Here is a 23,461-nt window from a genome sequence, read left to right on the forward strand (position 1 = left end):
CATCCCACACCAGTGGCACTTCTCGGAGAGACAAAACGGCGGCGTCTCTCGTTCCTTCAGCAAGGGGGGTGTATACCCTATAAGCCTCCATAAGTCTTTCTAGGAAGGCAGCAGGGGACTCCTCTAGTCCTTGTATGACCTCATTGACTTTGCTGAAGTTGGTGGGTTTCCTAGCTGCTGCTTTTAGTCCCCTGAGTATTGGAGGAGCGCGTCCCTCCCCCCACCCAATAGGGTGGCTGAGAGGGGAGTATATCTTCTAGCTCCCTCCTCCCCGCTGCTGTGCTGCCCTCCTCTCCCATGACAGCTTTTGCAGCCTCTCTAATAATCCTGTCCCTTCCTTCTGAGGTAAAGGGGGTTTGCAAAATCTGCTGCCAGTCATCCCACGTAGGCTGATGGGTTCTGAAAACAGTCTCTAACAGGGAAATCAAACCTTGCGGTTTCTCCGAAAATGGGGGTTTTTGATGTTTCCAATTATATAAATCACTAGTGGAAAAGGGAACATAGATCAGTCGGGGCGGTGCCTCTTCCCCTCCCCCATACCTACTCCCTCCCCCCCCCGGTGTGCGGAGGACTCTGCACTCCCCCTCCCCCGGTGGTGTCGGGCCTGGGGTGAGGATAAGGTGGTGGGGCAGTAGGGGAGACTAAGAAATCCTCTGAGTCCCCTTGCAGAGGATATAGCCTTGGTTTTACCTTTTCTGGTTTAGTCTGCTGTGGTGAGCGCCCTAGTTCCCCTTTGGGTCGATTGACCTCACCCCGGGGCGCTGCCACACACACCGCTCGCCTCTGGAAATCAGAAAAGTTATTCAACAAACACTGGAGGGCAGTATCCGGCGTAGATCCTCCTTGTCCCATGCCGGAACCCTGAAAAGTCTCATAAGGAAAAACAGAAAGGGCAACAAGTAGAATCAACACAAAACAAATAGGCAAACACTCTCTAGACACACACACAGGCGAACCGAGGTTCTTCAGGCATACGTTTCGCGGCGCAGCGCAGCGCAGAAGTGACACCAAATGCAACCTAGTCGCGGGAGCCTAGCTCCAATTCCCGAGAGTGTCCTCTCCTTGGGAATCCCTCGGGTGAAATACCCGTGACGTCTCGCCTATCACCTCGAGGCTCAAAAGGTCTAGACCACCGAAACCAAATGAGGGTCCTCCCAGAAACCAAATGAGGATCCTCCCAGAAACCAAATGAGGATCCTGCCAACACTTACCGGGCCCGGCTGCCCTTTCAGTTCCCGGACGACGCTTCCCCTTCGGAAGCGAATCTCGCTGGGGCCTCCAAATGTTACATTCGAAGAGCGAGTAACCAAATGTCCAGGCACTTAGAGCATTTAGATGTTATTTATTGGCCAAACTTTTAACCTGCGCAGGGGCGAACTTCCCCAACTGTGACCGGAGTCACCGTAGCTCCTCAGAGNAGGGTATTTATAGAATACTGCGAGCAAGCAAGCAATATACAGAAGCAGATGGGGCTGTTAGCGATTGGTGCCATTGAACAATAGCCTCCTTACTCATTGGTGGGACCCCTTGTTGGAAGGCAGAATATATATTTTTCTTTTTTTTTTCCTCCTACTGGCCTTCCACATTCTCCTTATCTGGCTTCATGCCTGACTGGCCTTGTACACTGAATACATTCTGGGGTGGGGGCCTAACTATATCCTGTTGAAATTTCTACTTGCAGCTGGCTCTTACACTAAACATGACTTCAAATTTTTACAATGTGAGCCAAACTTAATGTGTCTTGCCATTAAAGAAACAAGACTTTTGCATAAATCAAAATTATTTGCAAGTGCATCACTTTGTGGACATCTTTCCAAAGTTTTAATCTCGCTTTGCTTTCTTGGGTTCCATTAAATATGATCACTCTCCCATACTTCTTCTAGGAAAAAGAATAATAAAAACATCCATGATAACTGTAGGGGGAAAATTTGATACAAAAATGCCAGGGTTTGGTCTAGCTCTTATAAGATCTCAGTCTAAGAGAAATGTGCCTTATGGAAATGTATCCTATGCTAGTATTATAAAACAGCAAAAGGAAAAACAACTACTGTACAAACAACATAGGTAGTTTATACTGAGTAAGTATTGCTTGGGCTTCTTTCAAATAGGATCTTGAAAAGTGGGAGAGAAAAAAGAAAACCACCCTGTGACTGAAATAGAACAAAAAAAGATTGAGAGACTGGATCCATTCATCTAACAAATATCAAATGGGCTGGTGTTTGGGAATAGTCACTTTAGTGCAACTTTTAAAGTGACTGATATATTCTCTCTGCATGGAGCAGTCATTCTAGTAACTAGAGAAAGAAAATCAACAGGTAAGCAAAAAAAAGTTAAAGAATGTGAAAAATTATAGGAAAGAGGTGGTAGAGTAGTGGTAGGTCAGTCTTACATCAAGTAGTCATCTACAAGAAAAGTTAAACTGACATCGCAGGATAAGAATGAGCAATATTATGCAAATAACTACATAAAGAACATTCCTAGAAGAGGTACACATAGAAGCCATTGCAAAAAAACCTGAGGTAGAAAAACTTAGGCAGTGGGATGGGAGTAATAGACAGGAAACTGTACTTGAGAAATAATTAAATAAATTTTTTTAAAAAAGAAAAACTTAGGCAGGATCAAGAAACGTGAGAGAGGCTGGTATACTGGACTATCCCAGGCTTAAGTGAGGTAGCAATGGACAAGTTTGGAAAGGCAGGCACAACTGAGAACATATAGATCATGTAGGAAGACTTATGGCAGGAAGCCACCAAACATTTTTTTGCAGGCATATAATATGTTCTGAATTGGTATTTTCAAAAAGTCACATGACTGTTGTACGAGAATAAATTGGAGATGAAATTTTTGAGAGAATACAGAGGAAACGATAGTGGAGTTCAGACAAGACGTTAACAGTATCTTCTGTATAAATAACTATCATGGAGATGGAGAAATGTACAAAAAATAAAGGACACAGGGCAGATGAGGGAAAGATAAGACTCACTGTCAGAAAAAATTTTCAAGGTAGAAAAGGGAAGAATGAAGGACAGCTCCTCAATATGTGGCCTAAGCATCTATGTAGGTGTTGGTGCCACTTAATAAAATGAGGAAGATTACAGAGATAGGTTTGACATTTGGAGAAAAACCAAGCATTCCATTTGAGATACACATCAGATCTGAGATTACTAATACACACTCAAGATCGACTACAAAGTACCTGGTTAGATCTATGAGTGTGGAGAAAGGGTTAGACTTAAGATAACAATTTTAAGTCACGAGCATATAAACATTATTTAAATATTTGGTCTGCGGAGGACCAGATGAGACAATTTGGAAGAATGGATACAGAAAGAAGAAGGTCCAGGATAACAGCTTCATGCACTCCAAGTTTTAGAATTCTGGGATAAGGATATGCACAGAGAATGTGACAAGCCCACCCAGAGACAACCAAACCCTATCTATGCTGATTGAACAAATAAACAATATGGATTGGACATCAGAATGCAAATTGGAATTTGGACATCAGAATGCAGGATCTGCCCTGACTGGTGTGGCCCAGTGGAATGGGTGTCATCCTGCAAAGTGAAAGTGACGGGTTCAATACCTGGTCAGGGCACATGCATGAGTTGTGGGCCAGATCTCCAGTTGGGGCATGTTGCGAGAAGCAACCAATCAATGTCTCGCTTTCACATCAATGTTTCTCTCCTTCTCTCTCTTCCTGTCTTCCCTTCTCTCTAAAAATAAATTTAAAAAATATTTTTTTAAAAAAAGAATGCAGGATCCACACCATCTCATTCCAAGTTTACTGTGGTAAAATATTCAATGATCACCTTGTTATTAAATCTTTCCCCCTCTCAACCCAACTGTACACCAAAATTAAACTTTCCTAAAAACACCAATCACCTATTTAGAGTAATACTATATATAGTCAATACTGAACTTGTTATGATACAACCTCACAAGGTCTAATAAATCAAGGCACATATATGTCCATTTGAAATTGCAACAGGTGTTTGGGCCATCTGCCTGTGTCCCAGAGAAGAGTTACAGTTGTACTGACTGGTGGAAATATCACCTTCTCCAATGTGTTTAACCATAATGTAACTTCTCGGTGCTGTCCAATAAAACCTCCTGCAATGATGGAAATGTTCTATATCTGTGTTTTCCAATATGGTACCTCTTGGCCATGTACGGCGACTGAGTACTTGAATATAGTTAGAGTGACCATGGCACTGAATCTTTAATTTTACCTAACATGAATTAAATTTAAATCGCCAGAGGTGACCGTGGCCAATACACTAGACAGCACAGGTACAGACCCTCATATACTAAAGTCGTCATTATAATCTCCTTCACATGGTCATCTCCAAATTTTCTACATTCAACTAATACTACATTCTCCTTTAATCTCCGTTCTTAGATCACCTCAACTAAGAGATTCTGAAAAACCATTTTCCATCCAGGAAGAAAATATTCCACTGCCTTATCTTCCCTTTATGTCTCCAAGTTATGTCTTTCTATTGCTACAATCCAGCTATCAAGCAAGACTCTTTAAAAAACCAGCAAAAAAAGAGATAAAACCTAATTTATGCTTTGTAAGCCATTAACTAACGTAAAATCCAAAGTAATCAACCATTTTCTTTCACATAGTCCCCTACTATAAACATAGTTGCCAATATTAAAGAATCTCACACATTGCTTTCCTTATTTCCATTTCCAGAGTCATCTTTTTATATTACTGACACACAAGGCCTTCCATTGTCATTTACTTCCAAAAGCTTTCTTGCAGAAATTATTTTATCATGCTTCCCTTAAAAAGCACTTTATTCTTTCTGTAACATTTTATCAGAGGTCTACTTTCTCTGGTTTTGTAAAGGAGTCCCTCTTCATCTGTGCCTCATAATCAAATGCTAAATTTTTTTTTTAATTTTATGCACCTATGTCAGCCCATTGTGAATGGGACTTTAAAAACTAGGAAGGTATTTCTGTCCCTTATTACATCTGAATCTCTCCTGGATCATATGAGTGTGGTGCTTCTGTTTGTCTCTCTTTTTTTTTTTTAGTTTTAGTTTTAGTTTTTACTTATTGAGAGAGAGAGAGAAACATCAATTTGCATTCACTGGTTGTTTCTTATATGTGCTCCAATCTTAGTGTATGAGGGTGATGCTCTAACCAACTAAGCTACCTGGCCAGGGGAATGTGGTGCTTCTTCAACTATGGGAATCAATGCAGAATTTCCTAGCAAGCCTTTCCAACTTCAAATTCTCAGATCACTTTCCATATCTAACAAATAAGACGCCAAATCCCCAGAGACAAATCCTGTAGTTTGAAAATGTCCCACGTAGTTTACATATCCCTGATTAAAAAACAAAATTAAACCAAAAGTGAAAAGAAAAAAAACTGCTTTCAAAAATGATGTGATGAATGAGTGCAAGTAATGCTGTCTATACGAAGTGCAGACCCTTCTCTCCAAGCCTCATACCCACTGGTAAAATAATACTGTAAAAGATCATCATGACTGAGTTAGTGCGGGGCAGATACGAGTAGACAGGGAGTCAGGAAAGAGGAAGTTCCACGTGCACTTGGAAACATCACGGAGAGAAAAAGTGCTCCAAGTGAAAGAAGGCAGTGTCTGGATGTAAAAATGCAACCTAATCAAGTGTGGAGATGCCAGTTCCTCAGGTTATTTTATATTCAATAAAATACATCACTTCCTCCTTTGTAGAATAAGTCTGTCACTTGTTTCTGTGACATCATCTTCTGACACCCCTTCTACCAGAGCCTGCATACTTCTTTCTTTTTTTTTCATTGATTTTGGAGAGAGAGACAGAGGCATTGATTTGTTGTTCCACTTACTTATGCATTCACTGGTTTATTCTTATATGTCCCCTAACCAGGGATTGAACCCACAACCTTGATGTATCAGGATGATGCTCTGAACAACTGAATCACCCACCAGGGCCCCACATACTTCCCATCCTACTTGACTGGGCTCTTAACTTCTCAAGGTCTAAGCACAGGTGTCGGCAAAGGTAGGTTTACAGCTGTGAGTAACTGAAACTCAGAGTCTATTCTTGAATTATTATTTGTTTTATTTTTATTTATTTGTATGACAACTGTGAACCTACTTTTGCCAACCCCTGTATATGTGGATCTCTTGTGTTTTCAGCCAACATTCACTTGTGTTTTCTCATCAAGTTCCGCTGCTTTAATGCCCTACCCACCCATAGAGGACTACAGCCAGAACATCAGCAAGAACTAAGAGAAAGCTGAAATCAGCAGGTGTATGTAGCAATGAACAATGCAAGTCTAAATGACAGTGGCCCACTTTGAGGTGGGAATTGAGACTGGAAGTTTCCAAAGGCCTTTTTGAAACAATAAAAGATAATAGGAAAAGCAGAGACCTTCAGAAATAATAGAGCAAATATGGATGACTCAAGGCGATGCAAAAAATGACCAGGTACAAGGGAGCAGAACAGTATAGCAGAACCTAAATAAAATTCATAAAAAAGTAAAAGGATTCACCAGGATGAAAAGACCTCAGGTTCTGACACTGAAGCTAAAGGAAAAAGGAGCTTCCTGGATAATTATCCTAGGTGCAGGCAAAATGTAGAATTAGAGGGCAGATTAGTGTCTAGAGAGATGGGCAACTCAGGAACATCTGTGGGAGTACTGAGAGCCTCAATCTTCATTATATAGAAATAACCTCAATGATGATGCAGACATTATCTGGGAGAAAGAAGGGTTCTGGTTTTGCATACAGGAGTGGGACCTCACAGGGCAGCTGCCTTAGTGGCTGGCCAACAGCAAACAGGATTAGAGTGCAGATTAGATAGTAGCAGCAGAAGTCAATCTGAGACTCTCCAGCACAAAACAGAGGACTTAGGCCTTGAGAACAAATTAAACTTTTAATATGAGAACCAAGCAGATTTCTAAAAAACAACAGGAAGCTGGGGAAGCAGAGGGTAATGCCCTGAAAGATGAGGTGTGTGTGATTTTCAGGTGACTAAGGTGAGGAGGTTTGTCAGGGATGGATACTGGCCCTCCCTGCAGGTAGAAAGCAGTACTAAGTGCAAAGCGAGCTGTATGGGTAGTAAGAGGAATTTCCTAACAAGTACTGGGCAGAATGGGAAGTGAGGATGCTGCAGAAAAAAATACAGGGAAGATGTGAGCATGCTGGGAAGAATACAACCGCCAAAGAAACCAAGATTAGATTAGAGAGACTGTAATCAGATCCAGAAAATTGGAAAAAGAAGACATCAATCATCCCTTATAAAGAACAGAGATGTGGAAAGGTCACCAACTGGGGTAAGAAAAGTTCTTTAAACATTTCAAAGGTGTCGACTTTTTATTGACTGACTAGAAATTTAGCATCATCTCCCCCCACTTCCTTGGTTTTCATTCACTCACCTGGACAGGCTGGACTAGGGGCTGCTTCCTCTGCTATCCACGGTGGTCCTCCTTGCTCCAGCCAGAAGAGTGAATCTGAGTTAGATGACTGATATCCTGTAACAGGGAAATCAGTGAACACTTGGCACCAAGAATTTAAGCTTGAGGACTCTATGACAGCTGAAGAAAGCGATATTTCAAGGACCACATCATTTGCACTTTGGTAACGTACAGGCCTTTGATTTGGAGAGGCAGAATACAGACTCTAGGATCAAACAAGAGAGTAAAAGCCTATCACCCACAGTGCTTTAGTCCAAACCATAAAATACCTCAACCCTAGTTGTTGTGACTCAGTGGATTGAGCACTGGCTTGTGAACCGAAGGGTGGTTGGTTCAATTCCCAGTCAGGGCACGTGCCTGGGTTGTGGGCCAGGTCCCCAAGCTGGGGGCACATGAGAGGCAATCACACATTGAAGTTTTCTCCCTCCTTTTCTCTAAAAATAAATAAATAAAACCTTTTAAAAAAAATCTCAGAAACCCTACAGATTTCACTGAATGAGAAGGAAAAGGCAAATGACGTGATGCTGGCCTCACCCACTGACACGCGGTTGCTGTAGTTCTCCAATATCACGTCCCTGCACAGACCCTTCTGAGCCAGATCTCCTTCACCAGATCTCCAGGTGAAGCCCACAGCCACATCTTCAAATGATGGCAATGCCTGTAAAGACAAATTTCAAGGCAATCAGGTGGAAGAGATGATGTGGAAAAGCGGGACAGGAACACGTCCCGATCACTTTTCCCGTGATGTTCTGCACACTGTGACTATTCCACATACCATAGGGCCATGTGTCCTAGTCCACTCAGGCTGCTGTAACAAAATACCACAGACTGGGTAGCTGATAAAAGCAGAAATTTATTTCTCACAGTTGTAGAATCTGGCAAGTCCAAGATCAAGGAGCCAGCATGGTTGTATTCTGGCAGACCCTACTTCTTGGTTCACAGTAGGCTCCTTCCCACTGTGTCCTCACATGGTTGAAGGGTGAGAGAGGTCTGCAGGGTGTCTTTTATAAGTACACAGATCCCATTCATGAAGGCTTCACCCTCAAGACCTACATCTCTTCCCAAGGCCCCACTTCCTAATACCATCATCTCTGGGGGTTAAGATTTCAACATGTGAGCTTCCGCCAAGATGGAGGCATAGGTGGAAACACTGTGCCTTCTCCCACAACCAAGTTTGAATACAACAAAGGTTTGGAGAAACAAAGACACAACCAAAGGACAGAAAATTGAATTATACGGAAGTCCGACTACATCTAACCGTTCAACAGGGACGGTAAGAAGGGCGGAGCCAGCAGTGAGCAGGGTCGGGCAGGACCGGGCCCGACCCAGGCGCGCAGGTAGACCGGAACCAGTTGGGGTGCGGGGCAGACCGCAGGCGCATATTCGCGCACAGTGAGACAGACCACGCAGGCCCCAGGGGGCGAGGGCTGACGGCGGTGGCACACTCGCGTGCAGTGGGACGAAACGCGTGGGCCCAGTGACTGCAGCAACTGCTGCACCGGTGAGGGCCGTGGCGGCAGGCGGCGGACAGGACGCCATAGTCCCTCTTTGATCCCGCACCCACATACAGCGTCACAACCCAGCGACTTAGTTGCCCTTCAGCACCGGTGAGGGCCGTGGCGGCAGACGGCGGACAGGACGCCATAGTCCCTCTTTGATCCCGCCCCCACCTACAACATCACAACCCAGCGACTGAGTTGCCCTGTTCTGGTGAACACTTTAGGGCTCTGATCCTGCTATGGAACAGGCACGAACAACCCGAAAGATGGCACAAGAAGAACTCAAAGTCCCAGAGCCAATAACTCTAAGCGACCGAGAAATTGCCAGCCTCTCAGAAGCACAATTCAGGTCACTATTTATCAGGATGCTCACAGAACTGGTTGATTATAGTCACAAATTAGAGGAACAAAGTTACAAATTAGAGGAACGTGTGAGGGCTGGACTGATTGAAATGAAGGGAGATGCACAGGAAACCAATAGTGATGGAAAGGAAACGGGTACACAAATCAATGGAATGGACCAGAAGGAAGAACAAAACATCCCACCAGAAAGGAATGAAGAAATGAGAATTCAAAAAAATGAGGAGAGGCTTAGGAACCTCCAGGACATCTTTAAACGTTCCAACATCCGAATTATAGGGGTACCAGAAGGGGGAAAGAAACAGCCACGAGTGGAAAACGTATTTGAACAAATAATAAAGGAGAACTTCCCCAGTCTGGCAAAGGAAATAGACTTCCAGGAAATCCAGGAAGCTCAGAGAGTGCCAAAGAAGTTGGACCCAAGAAGGAACACACCAAGGCACATCATAATTACATTAGCCAAGACCAAAATGAAGGAGAGAATCCTAGAAGCATCAAGGGATAAGGGGACAGTCACCTACAAAGGAGTACCCATCAGACTGTCAGCGGATTTCTCAAAAGAGACCTTACAGGCAAGAAGGGGCTGGAAAGAAGTATTCCAAGTCATGAAATCCAAAGACCTACAGCCAAGATTGCTTTATCCAGCAAAACTTTCATTTAGAATGGAAGGACAGATAAAGTGCTTCTCAGATAAGGTCAAGTTCAAGGAGTTCATCATCACCAAGCCCTTATTATATGAAATGCTAAAGGGACTTATATAAGAAAAAGAAGATGAAAAATATGAACAGTGAAAGGACAGCAAACACACAGTTATTAACAACCACACCTAAAACAAAAGCAAACCAAGAGGACAGCTAGATCAGGAGTGGAACCATAGAAATGAAGAACACATGGAGGGTTAGAAACAAGGGGGTGGGAGGGGGAGAAGGGGGAAGAAGGCACAGAAAATAGCATAGACAGTAGGTAGAAAATAGATAGGGGGAGGGCGAGAATAGTGGGGGAAATATAGAACCCAAAGAACTTGAGACACGTGGTTATAAACGAAGGGGGGAGAATGGTGGGGGAGAGAGGGTGTGGGTGGAGGGGATTGAAGGGGGGGAATAGAACAACTGTAATGGTATAATCAATAAAATATATTAAAAACAAACAAACAAACAAAAAAAAGATTTCAACATGTGTCCTGACTGGTGTGGCTCAGTGGATTGAGCACCGGCCTGTGAACCAAAAGGTTGCTGATTCAATTTCTAGTCAGGGCACATTCCTGGGTTGTGGTCCAGGTCCCCAGTTGGGGGCACTGGACAGGCAACCCATTGATGTTTCTCTCGTACATCAATGTTTCTCTCCCTCCCTTCCCCAATCTCTCTCTCTCTCTAAAAAAAAAAAAACACTTTAAAAATACAAAGACCAAAACAATTGCCTCTGACTTCAGTTTTGAACCTGAGGTAAAGAAGGTGTAAAGGGAGCAGCCAAATCAATCAGTCCCAAAAATCGGTTGAGAAACTTCACAAAAGACCACTCAAAGCAGCTCATTCATTCTATTACACAATCCAAGCTTTATTCCTGGGTACAGATTTCCAGAAGGCTCTATGGTCAAGGCACATTGCTTTTAAAGAATTTTGTCCAATCAAGTTCTGCTTTGGCATCAGCCCCTTAGCTTACTCCGATGAAGACAATAGGAAAAAGCCAAAGAATTCACCTTACATCTTTTATTACTGATACTGAGGACACCATCTACTATAAAACCCCTCCAAAGACCTAGAGAAAGAAATCTCTTAAGATCCAAGAGCCATGAAATGTTTACTTCCCCTAGGAACTAGTTTGCCTTCTCCACACAGATGCTGCAAATCATGTAACTTTTCATGTCGTGTTACTACAGCTCCCAAGAAAAGTAGACACAAGTTCAAAGCTAAGACAACCCACAGTGTCTTACACAGTCCCTTACCTATGTTCCAACCTTAGGAACTTTATATGGACCCTATGACCTACATATCTCACACTGCCTAATTTGTTCTGATGTTAAGATTATAACCTAAACTTATTTTTGGACAAATCCTGATTTTTACTAACCTACACTGTACCATGTTATCAGACATTAGAAGCCTCCATACATTCACTGGGAAACAAAGGATAAAAAATAGATAAAACAGCCCTGGCTGGCGTAGCTCAGTGGATTGAGTGCAGACCTGCAAACCACACGATCGCGGTTCGATTCCCAGTCAGGGCACATGCCTGGGTTGCAGGCCAGTTCCCAGCAGGGGACACATAAGAGGCAACCATACATTGATATTCTCTCCCTCTCTCCTTCCCTTCCCCTCTAAAGATAAATAAATAAAATCTTAAAAAAAAAAAAGAAGTTAACAGGGCCTGATGAGTTCTACTTAATCTTTACAGTACACGATTCCAATCTTATGTCAACAGAAAAAGAGTTACTGTACTAATTGTATGAAGCCAGCATTTCAAAATACTAATCAACAGATTAGAAGAAAAGAGAACTACAAACATAAATGCTTATTCATTTATTTCATCCTTCCTTCATTTCTAACACGCATTTATAGCTATACATTCCCTCCACTGACTGCTTTAGTTGAATTCAATTAGATTTGACATGTAGGATTATTATTAAAATGCAGTTCAATATACTTCCATTGTAATATTTTTTGATTCATGATTATTTAGTCATGCACAGCATACTTGCCAAACAAATGGGAGTTTTTTACTTAATATTTTGATATTTCTTTCTTGCTTAATTTCACTATGGTTAGAAAAGATGGTCCGTGTGATTTCAATCCTTTGAAATTTCTTCAGACTTGCTTTAGGGCCCACCATTATAAATGTTCTATATGTATTTGAAAACAATTGTGGGGTAGAGTGTTTTATACTGGTCAAGTTTATTAATTATTTCATAATAATCTTTCAGGGCTTGGCATTGTGGCAGGCTGGTGCCTTGTTTTTGGAAATAATGTTTTATTGAAACACAGCCACATACATTTGTTGATGTACTTTGTGGCTACTTTCCAATTACAATGGCAGAGTTGAGTAGGTGCAGACAAACCATCTGACCAGCAGAGCCTAAAATATTTACCCTCTGCCCCTTTACAGAAAAAGTTTGCTGACCCTTGTTAATCTAGCCTTCGAGTCTTTTGTTTCCTTGTTCTGTTACTGAGAGCGGTATGTTAAGAATCTCTCATTATGACTAGACATTTGACATTTCTCCTTGTATGTAGCATGCCAACACTTCAGAAATTCTACTAAATATATGCCCACAGAACTTCCATGCATCTAAATGTATGTACAAAAATGTTTGTCTAGCCTCATTCATAATAGACACAGCCCAATAACTACCTAAACATCTATAAATAGCAAAATGGATAATCACAGAATGGAATACTATAAGCAATGAAAAGAAATGAACTGCTGCTATATGTGACAACTCAGGTGAATTTCACCACAAAGTATTGAGCAAAAGAAGCAAAACACAAAAGAGCATTACTGTATGATTCCATTTATATAAATGAAATCAGGCAAATTTAATATGATATTTTTGGGATAATAATTACCTCTGGGGGGAATAAGATGAAGTGGGGACTTCTGGGGTGCCATAGTATTTTTTTATTTTTAGTGTTATATTTGAAAAAACTTTAGCCCTGGCTGGTGTAGCTCAGTGGATTGAACGCGGGCCTACGAACCAGAGGATTGTGGTTCGATTCCCAGTCAGGGCACATACCCAGGTTGCAGACCGGTTCCCTGCAGGCCAACTCCCAGCAGGGGATGCACGAAAGGCAACCATACATTGATGTTTCTCTCCCTCTCTCCTTCCCCTCTAAAGATTAAATAAATTTTAAAAAAAAGAAAAAACTTTTAAAAAGTACAGATCAGTTTCACTTACATATGCAGAAGCAAAAATTTTTAATGTTTTATTATGAAAATATTTAAGTAAAGGAAAAAAGAATAGCGTAATTAAATCCCATGTACAAAAAAAAGAATAGTATAATTGAACTCTATATATCCATTATGTAAACCTAACTTTATTTTACCTACACCACAACTCCCCCTTAACCACTGGATTATTTTGAAGCAAATCCAAGACATATTTTTCATTTCTAGGTGCAAAAATATTACATAAACTATTGCAAACAGAATCGAGGCCCACATTAAAAGAAGAAATCATTATAGACAAATATATATATTGGGAATCTAGCTATGTCCAGGTGGCTCAGTTGGTTGGAGCATCATCCCATATACCAGAAGGTTACAGGTTCAATTCCCAGTCCGGGCACATACCTCAGCTGCAGGTTCAATCCCATCAACGTTTCTCTCTCACATCAATCTCTCTCTCTGTCTCTCTCTCCCCACCCCTTCCCCTCTCTCTAGATTCAATAAAAAAACATATCCTTGGGTAAGGATTAAAATATATATATGTGTGTATACATATATAGACAAGTACATGAAATCTAGCAACAGAAATCAAAGAAAATTTTAAAGAAAGAAATTTAAAATGTGAATAACTTTAAAGTTAAAAAGCCTTTGAGGGAAATCTAGTGTACAGCATGGTGATTACAGTTAGTGTAACTGTATCATATACCTAAAAGTTGCTAAGAGAGTAGATCTGAAGTGTTCTCACTAGAAAAAAGAAATGGGTAATTATGTGACATGATGCAGGTGTTAGCTAACACTATGGTGGTCATAATTTTGCAATATATAAGTGTACCCAACCAACACTAAACCTGAAACTTACGGAATATTTATGTCAGTTATACTTCAATAAAGCATTGGCAGTGGGGGCACAATGGAAGCTTTTTGAGAACGAGGAATAAAAACTTGGTAAGTTGCAATTACCATTTTTTATTGTTGTCTCCAAACTGTACTTTGTGCCAGACACTGTATTTTTTATATATTAGCTCATTTAATCTTCATATCAACTCTATGAAATAGGAATTATTATTATTTGTTGTGACAGCTTTTTCCCCCCCAAAATGAAGGCTGACTCAGAGATTAACCTACCCAAGTCAGAAGCAGACTCGGGTTCTTATACCCCAGACCATATCATCCATCTGCCCTCTGGCCAGAATGATATTCATAGAGGACAAAACTACTCAAACCGGAAAACATCAAGGAATCAAATTAGAAGTTATTAGTAATAACATGAGTAGAATGAGGTGACAAAATAAGTGCATCTTTTTTATCTTTTGCTTTTGTGATTTATGTAACTCACAAAATTATATAATTATGTAATTTTCTTTTTTTGCTTTTGTGAATTATGTAATTTTATGTAAATTAGAAGAAACAAAAAGAGTAGGCGAAGTCATATGGGAGGGAAACACCATTTACAATTAAAACAAACGTCAAAACCATTTACGAATAAATATGTCCAAGACACACAGGGAAAAATATCAGAGCTGGTCAAAGAAACAAATGACTTGGGTTAAAGGAAATCCATCACACGTGCCTAAAAGTGTTGTATCTAAGTCTGTCACCTCTACCAAAATTAAGGCACCCACCTGATGCAACAAAACTGCAGCAGTTTCAAGAAGGAAACTTCCGAGGAGTTTGTAATGTGGAAATGCTTATAATATGATGTTAGATTAAACATGCATTGAATACCCACACACCTGATCCCAACACTAAAAATAAAATATAGTAAATTTTAAGTTATTTTTCTGGAAGGGTGTTTAAGAGGATGGGGGTTCAGCCATTACTTGGGTCGGAATAGAACCCCAAAACAAATTTTCTAAGGACTATACAATAGGCAGGGACACAGGAGGACCAGAAACGTGGTGTCTAACGTTAAGCGTGAGATTAGCAAGAAACACGGAATCCCCCCAACTCCGGTCCCCAGCACCGACACCTCGAACTCGACTCTCCAACAGAGACAGTCCTAGTGATCGTCCCAGCACGGAACCCCACGAGCGCCCCCCCACAGAGAACCACCCCCCCCGCCCCCCCCCCCCCGGCACTGCAGCGGGCTCCCATCGGATCCAACCCGCAAACCCCGCCCCTGGCGAGGGCTCCCACTCGCTTCCCCAACACCAATCAGTGCCCATTCCGGAACACCACCACCACCAGTGCGGAAACCCTGAAGCTGACTTCCCACTTGCCTCTGGAGACAAATCACGAAACCTTTTCTCCAAACACTTTTGCTTAGTTGTCCGCAACAACACCCCCTCGGCTCCAGGGACCCTCAGAAGCTGAGAGGATGGCGGCCGATGAGGGTCAGCGCACGCCGTTCCAGAGTCTCGCGTCTGGCTCCGCGTCCTCTCTCTCTCTCTCTCTGAAGTAAAATTTGACTTGCCCAATTGGAGGCTATTTTTAGCCTACCGCTTTAGCTCAGGCATAATATCCTTTTCTCTGATTTGTCCGGGAAGGCTTAAAGCAGTGAGAAACTACTAAAAATGACCTGCATCACCCCATTTCCAAGCCACTCGAGCCACTGAGCCCCGACTGTGCCACCTTAGCCAGGGGCGCTCCACAGACTGCTTAGCTGCTCAGCAGCTCAAACCAGCCCGGATCTCCCCTCTGGATGGGCGGAGATGGTCCCGACGTTAAGGCCTTTGAGCCTCAGGCTGGAAGAAAGCTAAGTGGACGTACTCATCTTAGAGTAAGATCCATGGAAGCGAACCAGAGCGGGAACCGGAGCGGGAAGAGCAGAACCCGAACAACCGGAGTGGAACCGGCTGTTGTCCTGAGAATTCTGGATGCAGGGCGCTTTGTGGAGAAAGCGGTATTTGAGGCCAGTCTAGGATTTAGTGAACCACTGAATGTATAGCGTTGATTGGAGAGCGAGTAAAACGGCAGGAGTATAAAGTTCTTGATATTCTTGGGGTGGAGGAAAATGGGGGAACACGGTTGTTCAGGGGCCGGCAAAAGGGGTAGTGCCAGTGGAGAAGCTTGGCTGTCGCTTGGGGTTGGGGGTGGGGGCGGTGAAGCAAAAGCTCCAAGAGTGCGCCTTTCCTGCAGCGCATATGATAAAATTGGACCCATGCAGGGACTGGCGTGGCCCCTGCACAAGGATGACACGTAAATTCCCTGGAGTGTTCCATATTTCTGTGGCAGGGATTAGGAAGTACAGATTGTCAATTATAAAAACAGTCACTGGGATGTAAAGTACAGCATAGGGTAATATCGTCAAAAATATAGCAATGCATGCCTATGGTGTCAGATCAGTAGTAGACTTACAGGAGTGATCATTTTGCAAGGTATATAAACGAATAATCACTGTTGTATACCTGGAACTAATATAATATTGTATATCAACTGTAATTGTGAAATAAATTTAAAAAAATTGAAGCCTGAGAAAAGAAAGGGGTTTTGTACCATATTATGGCCCAGCTGATTAGCTACCAGTTTCACATCTGAGTGAAACAAGAATGAAACAAGAGTGAATGGCCCCACATGACGTATGGCCAATGGGCTTGCCAAGAAAGAGGTAGTTTACCTCATCTTTACTCTCACAAGATCAAGTAGATATTTTAACTCTATTAAAGGTTAAAGTTTAGGTTTAAAATTGAAATTTAAGCCAGAGGCAGTAGACCTTACCAACTCTTGGTTGTTACCTAATAGTTACTTCCCTGTAAATAGGCCGTGAGGGTGAATGTTAGAGACTGAGAGTGAGCAAACATGAGGGGAGATGAGTCAGATATCTTCCACCTTTATAATGAAAAGATTCTTCCTCTACGGAGACCCCTTTTAGTATTTTGAACATGTCCAGGAAAAGTTAGGAATTACCTACCTGACTGTAGGTACAGTAACTTTCTTGTTGGAAAGTGATCATTTATTTAATTGGAAAATGATAAGGAGCCAGAAACCCTCTTAGGAGGAGTAGGAGCACAAAGAGACCTGAGGGTGAGAGTAGTAAACATCAATAAACAATTAGAGTAAATTAGAATGTAAGTTTCTGAAGAGCAGAGAGATTGTTTTCATCTTGTTCACTGCTGATCCGTAGTGCCTTAACATTCAGGAGCTTAATACCTGTTCGTGGAATTAATGGATGATACTAATAAAGATTGCTTACAACATAAAAAAATCTTTGTTTTTCAAAATAGAGCAAAACAAACAAAAGTACCCTAGTCAACTTCCTGGACTTCACATTCAGGACAATGGACAGCTCCCAGTCAATCCTCAGCAAATCCTTTGGAAAATGCAGACAGTACTTGTTTTGCTAACCAATATGACATCTTGTACTTGAGTTATCCTCTCCCATCACACCCCCAAGGTTCTCAAACTCTTTCCATATAGAAGACTTGTTGAAATCTGAGTTTGAAATAGAAAGGCTGTTAGTGTCCCTGGGATTAATGTGAGTGCTTCATATTTTCTCATACTACACTGTATTGTTTAGGATGCATACAAGTTTGCCTACATTGATTATTGAAAATATGGTTGTGGATGATTGGGACCTCTATAGGCTTCGGCTTTGTGGCTAGGGAGTATAAAAGATCATTCAGTAAACTTATGCCTTGTTTCCCATGAGATGAAGAGACTTCACATATATTTTGGTGGCTTGTGATTTGGAGATGAATAGTGTTCAATGTTACTGAAAAACATCACTGGAATCTGTGCCTATAAGTTGCAGAACAGCTTGATATTTACCTGTAACATTTTTTTCTGCATGCTATATTCTAGTTTTTATCTTTATTGGAGTTTTAGCTTAATATAACTTGCAGTCTTGTGAGTCCACTCACCTTAAACAGGGTAACTGCCAGAGTTGCAGTTTCCCCATTTTAACGCAAAATATTGTGCTTGAAAAGGGAACCTACTTTTGTAAAAGTAAAATGAAGCTCATTGTGCCCTTGCTGGGTAGCTCAGTTGGTTAGAGTGTCCTCCTAATATACCAGGGTTGTGGTTTTGATCTCCAGTCAGGGCACATACAAGAATCAGCCGATGAATCCATAAGTAAGTGGAACAACAAATCGGCGTTGCTCTCTCTCTTTTTTCCTTTCCCTCTAAAAGTCAATCAATGAATAAAAATTTGAGCTCACTTTTTAAAAAAGCAAGCTCATTGTATTTTACAGTTTAATATCCATTGAAGTAAATAATTTATGAAACTTCCCAGCTATGTTCTAGAGAGGGATTAATAAAACCATCTCTAAAGTTTGGCTGATGCTCTTTCAAAGGGAAGCATGACGTGTGCCGTATGGAAAAAGTCAAAGCCTACTCCATTTGTTCAGAAAAGCCACAATAAATACCAGGACTAAAGCTAACATTTCATTTCCATCTTCTGATATTGGGGACTTTCTCTCAAACTGTTTAGAATTCAAATGGGTATACAACCTGAGAATAGTCGTTATATTCAAACTATAAATATCTGCTTGGTTTAAAAGAAACAAATCATTTACAAAGATGACAACTTTACTGTGTTTCATCCAAGCTAAGATACATTTGGTTGTATGATATACCACTATTTTATGTGCCAAGTTCTCCATTTAAATATGTCAAGCCATCAATTGTATATGATGCATTTCAACTTCAATAGTGTTAATGATGTGGAGAAAAGTTTCCAACTCAGAATCAGTGAAAAAAAAAGTGACTCAAGAGAGGCTCAGAATCTGCCAGGCCCACTTTATACTACCAGTAAATAGCAGGGTGGGGAGAAGGAACATTTAGTATTTTATTAAGATTCCTTATTAGCACTGACCAGTGTGGCTCAGTTGGTTGGATGTCACCTCGCAAGTTGAAATGTTGCCATTTTGATTCTTGGTCAGGACACAGGCCTCAGTGGTGGGTTTTGTCCCCAGTCAGGGCATATAAAAAAGGCAAATGGTTGACGTTTCTCTCACATAGACGTCTCTCACCTTCTCCTTCTCCCTTCCTTCCCCTCTAAGTATAAAAAAAATATTTAACAAAAGAGATTTCTTATTAAGTAATGAGCCATGTAGTTCAATTACAATCTATATAGCATTAAAATGATACAAGTCAATGCAGAAACTCTATAGGAAAGTTTATGTGCATTTAAGTACATGTACTGGGGAGTCACCATTGTTATGTTAACACATGCAATTCAAAAATGTGAACAATCATTTTTGTAATAAAAATCGGTACAAAACATAGTCTCATTTAGTTCTGATGTAATTTTTGCTCTGTTTCCTGACAAGTGTATTTATTTAATACTTAATACTTTCTGTAATACTGCTTATTGTGTTCCTCATAAAATAGCATGATTCCCCAGATTCTGCATAGAATTTTTCCCTCAGTGTCAGTTCTCTGATACCAATGTCACTGAATTTCATGCCAACATCCCTACAAATCAATACCTACAAAGATGTTGCTTTCTATTTGTTTCCCCTTGGCTGCAATCCATTAACATGTATTGGGCAAGGTATTTCCTATCTGGTATTCTACCCAGTACTATTCTCTCATAAGTTATGTGGTGTGAGTTTGAAAAGAAACTGTGTCTGCATTTTCTTCAGTCTTAAGGTTTCCCTTCTATGTAAACTCTGTGGTATAATAGTCTATTCATTCTCAATAACAACTTTTGGATATTTACTTCATTCATGATCTCTTTCCTCTATGAGTTTTCTTGTGTAAAGTGAAGTGAATTTGTGAAAGAAAGTTCACCACATCCATAAGGTGAGAAACCTTATGGATGTGGTGAATGAATTCTTTGATGTATAATCAGATGGGACTTCTGGGCAAAAGGTTTCTGTCATTTGCTACAGTCATGGGGTTTCTCTCCTGTGTGTGTTTTCTGATGTAAAACAAAGCTGAACTTGATAGGAGAAGTCTTTCCCACAGTCCCTGTGTCTGTAGAGTTTCTCTCCTGTATGGATTCTCTGATGAGTAATGAGACTAAACTTGTGAATAAGGAGGGCAATGGCAAGGAAAAAAATGTGACAACTGTAATAGAATAAACAATAAGAATTCAATTAAAAATAAACTTGTGAGTGAAAGTTTTCCCACATTCTAGGCATTCATAAGGTTTCTCCAAGTGAATTCTCTGACGAATACGGAGATAGGACTTCTGGCTGAAGGATTTGTGCCATTCACTGCATCCGTAAGGTTGCTCTCCAGTGTGAGACCGCTGGTGAATAGTGAGATGTGACTTTTGGGTGAAAGCTTCCGACAGTGACTGTATTCATAAGGTTTCTCACTTGTGTGAGTTCTTTGACATAGGATGAGACTGAACTCGATGGAGAATGTCTTTCCACATTCACTGCACCCATAGGGTTTCTTTCTTGTATGAGTTCTCCAGTGAATACTGAGGAGTGACCTCACACTGAAGCCTCTTCCACATTCGCTGCAATGATAAGGTTTCTCTCCTGCGTAAGTTCTCTGATGTCTAGTGAGCTCAGATCTCTGAGGAAAGCTTTCCCACAATCACTGCATCCCTGAGGTTTTTTCCTCTGTATGAGTGGTTTTTGGATAAAATGAGCCTAAACTTAAGGTGAGAAATTTTTCCACATTCACCATAACCATAGGCTTTCTTTCTCTCCTGTGTGAGATCACTGATGAATAATGAGCTGTGACTTACTGCTGAAGCTTTTCTGACAGTCACCACATCTGTAGGATTTCTCCCCCATTTGGGTTCTCTGATATAAAATGAGTTGTGACTTGCCACTGAAACCTTTCTGACATGTATGACGCTCAAACTCTTTCTCTCCTGTGTGAGTTCTCTAATATTCATTAAGACATGACTTATCAGTAAAGGCTTTCCTGCATTTATTGCATTCATAAGGCTTCTCTCCTGTATGGGCTCTCTGGTGTAAAATGAGATGGGACTCCCAGCTGAAGGCTTTCTGACATCTGTTGCACTCATAGGGTCTCTCTCCTGTGTGTGCTCTTTGATGCTTAATGAGGTCTGACTTCTGGGAAAAGACTTTCCTGTAGTCACTGAAGTTACAGTGTTTCTCCTCTGTTTGAGTTTTCCAATGTTTAATAAACTGTGACTTATGGATAAAAGCCTTTACACATTCATTTATATTCATTGTAATTTTCTCCAGTATGAATTTTCTTAAGCTTCATATAAAAATTATTTTGTCATATCCATTAAATTTATCTTCCTTTCTTGTGTAGATTTTATTCTGAGTTACACACTCTACATTAGGTTTCAGATGTTCCCCAAGTTTGTCAAGTGTATGAGATCTTTGTGCTGAAAGGACATCCACATTTAAGCTCACAGAAGATGTTTTTCTAAATGCATTATTTATGTGGTGACTTTCCACAGTTTCAAGGCTGCCTTGATTTTCCAGTCTGGATGATTATCAACTTGCCAGGTGTCTTCTAGAAAGGAAACCAGTGAATCCACAATGACTATGTGACAGAAGAAGTAGAATCTCATATAAAGGCAAAAGAGAGAAGAGACTGTGGTATACAATGCAAGTGTCAGACATCTATAAGTAAAAGGGAAGAAATGGAATAAACTAGCAGAGGTATGAGACATACACTAAGTGAGGAGAAGAGGGGACAATTTGTGAATGTGTAAATAAAATTGTAATTGTCAAGTCAAAGAGAATGAAAACTTTTAATTGGGTAGGCAATTCTATATTGTTATCCAAGTATGTTCTAGTAACAAATACACTTTATTGGGTGCTGTCCTTCCTCCCTCAAGAACTCCAACTTAAAGCTAATAGCTAATTTTTATTTAGTGTATACACATATTTTTGAATAGAGAACTATTTCAAAAGTAATAAATATTTAATACTCTGAAAGCTATTGATGGTGGACATGAATATCATCCTCACTACACATGGAAAAAAAAGAGAGAAAAGCTAAGTCTATCAGAATGCCTATTTCCTCACACCTCCTCAATCTTTTCCTCTTTGCCCATCTTAAGGGTTTTATTTCTTATTTTACAAAGTACTTGTTTATTTACTTCTCTGTCTTCTATTGTAGGTTGGTTATCTTTTTCTAAATCATATTTATGCCTATTTACACCTATTAATTCTACCTCCATTTGCCTCACCTTTAAGTAACCACAAATCTACTTTCTGGCTCCATAGATTGGCTTATTCTGGACATTTAATAAATGCATTTATATCATATACAGTCTTTGTGACTGGCATCTTTCACACAACATAACATTTGAAGGGTTATCCAGGTTACAGCATGTTCCTGTACTTCATTTTTTTTTTTAAGAATTTTATTTATTTATTTATCTTTAGAGGGGAAGGAGAGAGGGAGAGAAACATCAATGTATGGTTGCCTTTCATGCGTCCCCTGCTGGGAGTTGGCCTGCAGGGAACTGGCCTGCAACCCAGGCATGTGCCCTGACTGGAATTGAACCGCATCTTTTTTATACCCGAATAACATTCCATTGTATGGATATGACACATTTTCCCCCTACATCAGTTTATGAATATTTGTTTCCATTTTAGCTATTTTAACTAATGCTTCTATTAACATGTACAAATTTTTATGTGGACATATGTTGTCATTTATCTTGGATATAAACCTAGGGGTGAAATTGCGGGTCACATGGCAAATGTGTTTAGCCATTTGAGGAACTGCCAGAGTGTGTTCCAAAGCGGCTGCATGAAAGGACCACCTATGAAAGGGAAACTGTTTTTCTATTCCACAATATTTCTGACATCAAATGCATGGGTGTTTATACACAAGCACTTCTTTAGTTACTCATGTTTACCAAGTGGCTGTCCTACAATTCAGTTAAATTCTGATACTATCTCCCTGGAGTCAAGGGCAGACCCCACAGGTTAAGTTCCCAATCCCACAATACTTTCTACCTACCCCCTCACCTGCCCCTCTTCAGATGCCAATTGCAAGGTGGGGCCTCTTGTATTTCTGTTGCACTGGCTATAAATCACAGACTTCCGTAATTTTGTAAAATGTGGAAGAAACTGTTTACTTACTACATTAGCACGACTTAAAAAAATCATATTTAGTGTTTACATTATCATAGCTATGTAAATATTACTTAGAGCTCAGCCATGTATTATATTGTGATTACTTTCCTTTTTTTCCTTTAAAGATCATGTCTCTCTCTTTTTAAAAAAATTTATTCATTTATTTTTAGAAAGAGAGAAAGGAAGGAGGAAGAGAGGGAGAGAAATAGCAGTGTGTGCTTGCCTCTCGAATGCCTCCTACTAGGGACCTGGCCCCTCAACCCACCAATGTGTCCTGACTGGGAATCCAACCGGCTACCCTTTAGTTCACAGCCCTTGCTCAATCCAGTGATCTTCACCAGCCAGAGCTACTTTTCCTTTCTTGCTCAACTTTTTGTTCATTCC

The 23,461-nt window shown here is 40.8% G+C and overlaps 1 long non-coding RNA gene and 1 other non-coding gene across 2 annotated transcripts; both read left to right on the forward strand.

The window, feature by feature from the left end:
• The first annotated feature begins 50 nt into the window (after positions 1-50).
• Positions 51-13,895, forward strand: LOC118999858 (uncharacterized). The gene is made up of 3 exons (XR_005069190.1): positions 51-210; positions 6,000-6,011; positions 13,885-13,895. It is a non-coding gene; the product is annotated as an uncharacterized LOC118999858 (long non-coding RNA).
• Positions 13,896-16,226: 2,331 nt separating this feature from the next.
• Positions 16,227-16,330, forward strand: LOC118999878 (U6 spliceosomal RNA). The gene has a single exon (XR_005069193.1). It is a non-coding gene; the product is annotated as a U6 spliceosomal RNA (small nuclear RNA).
• Positions 16,331-23,461: the final 7,131 nt, after the last annotated feature.

The sequence above is a fragment of the Sturnira hondurensis genome, unplaced genomic scaffold, assembly GCF_014824575.4.
Source record: "Sturnira hondurensis isolate 20B ecotype Veracruz unplaced genomic scaffold, ASM1482457v3 Scaffold0015508, whole genome shotgun sequence".
In the NCBI taxonomy this organism is placed as follows: Eukaryota; Metazoa; Chordata; class Mammalia; order Chiroptera; family Phyllostomidae; genus Sturnira; species Sturnira hondurensis.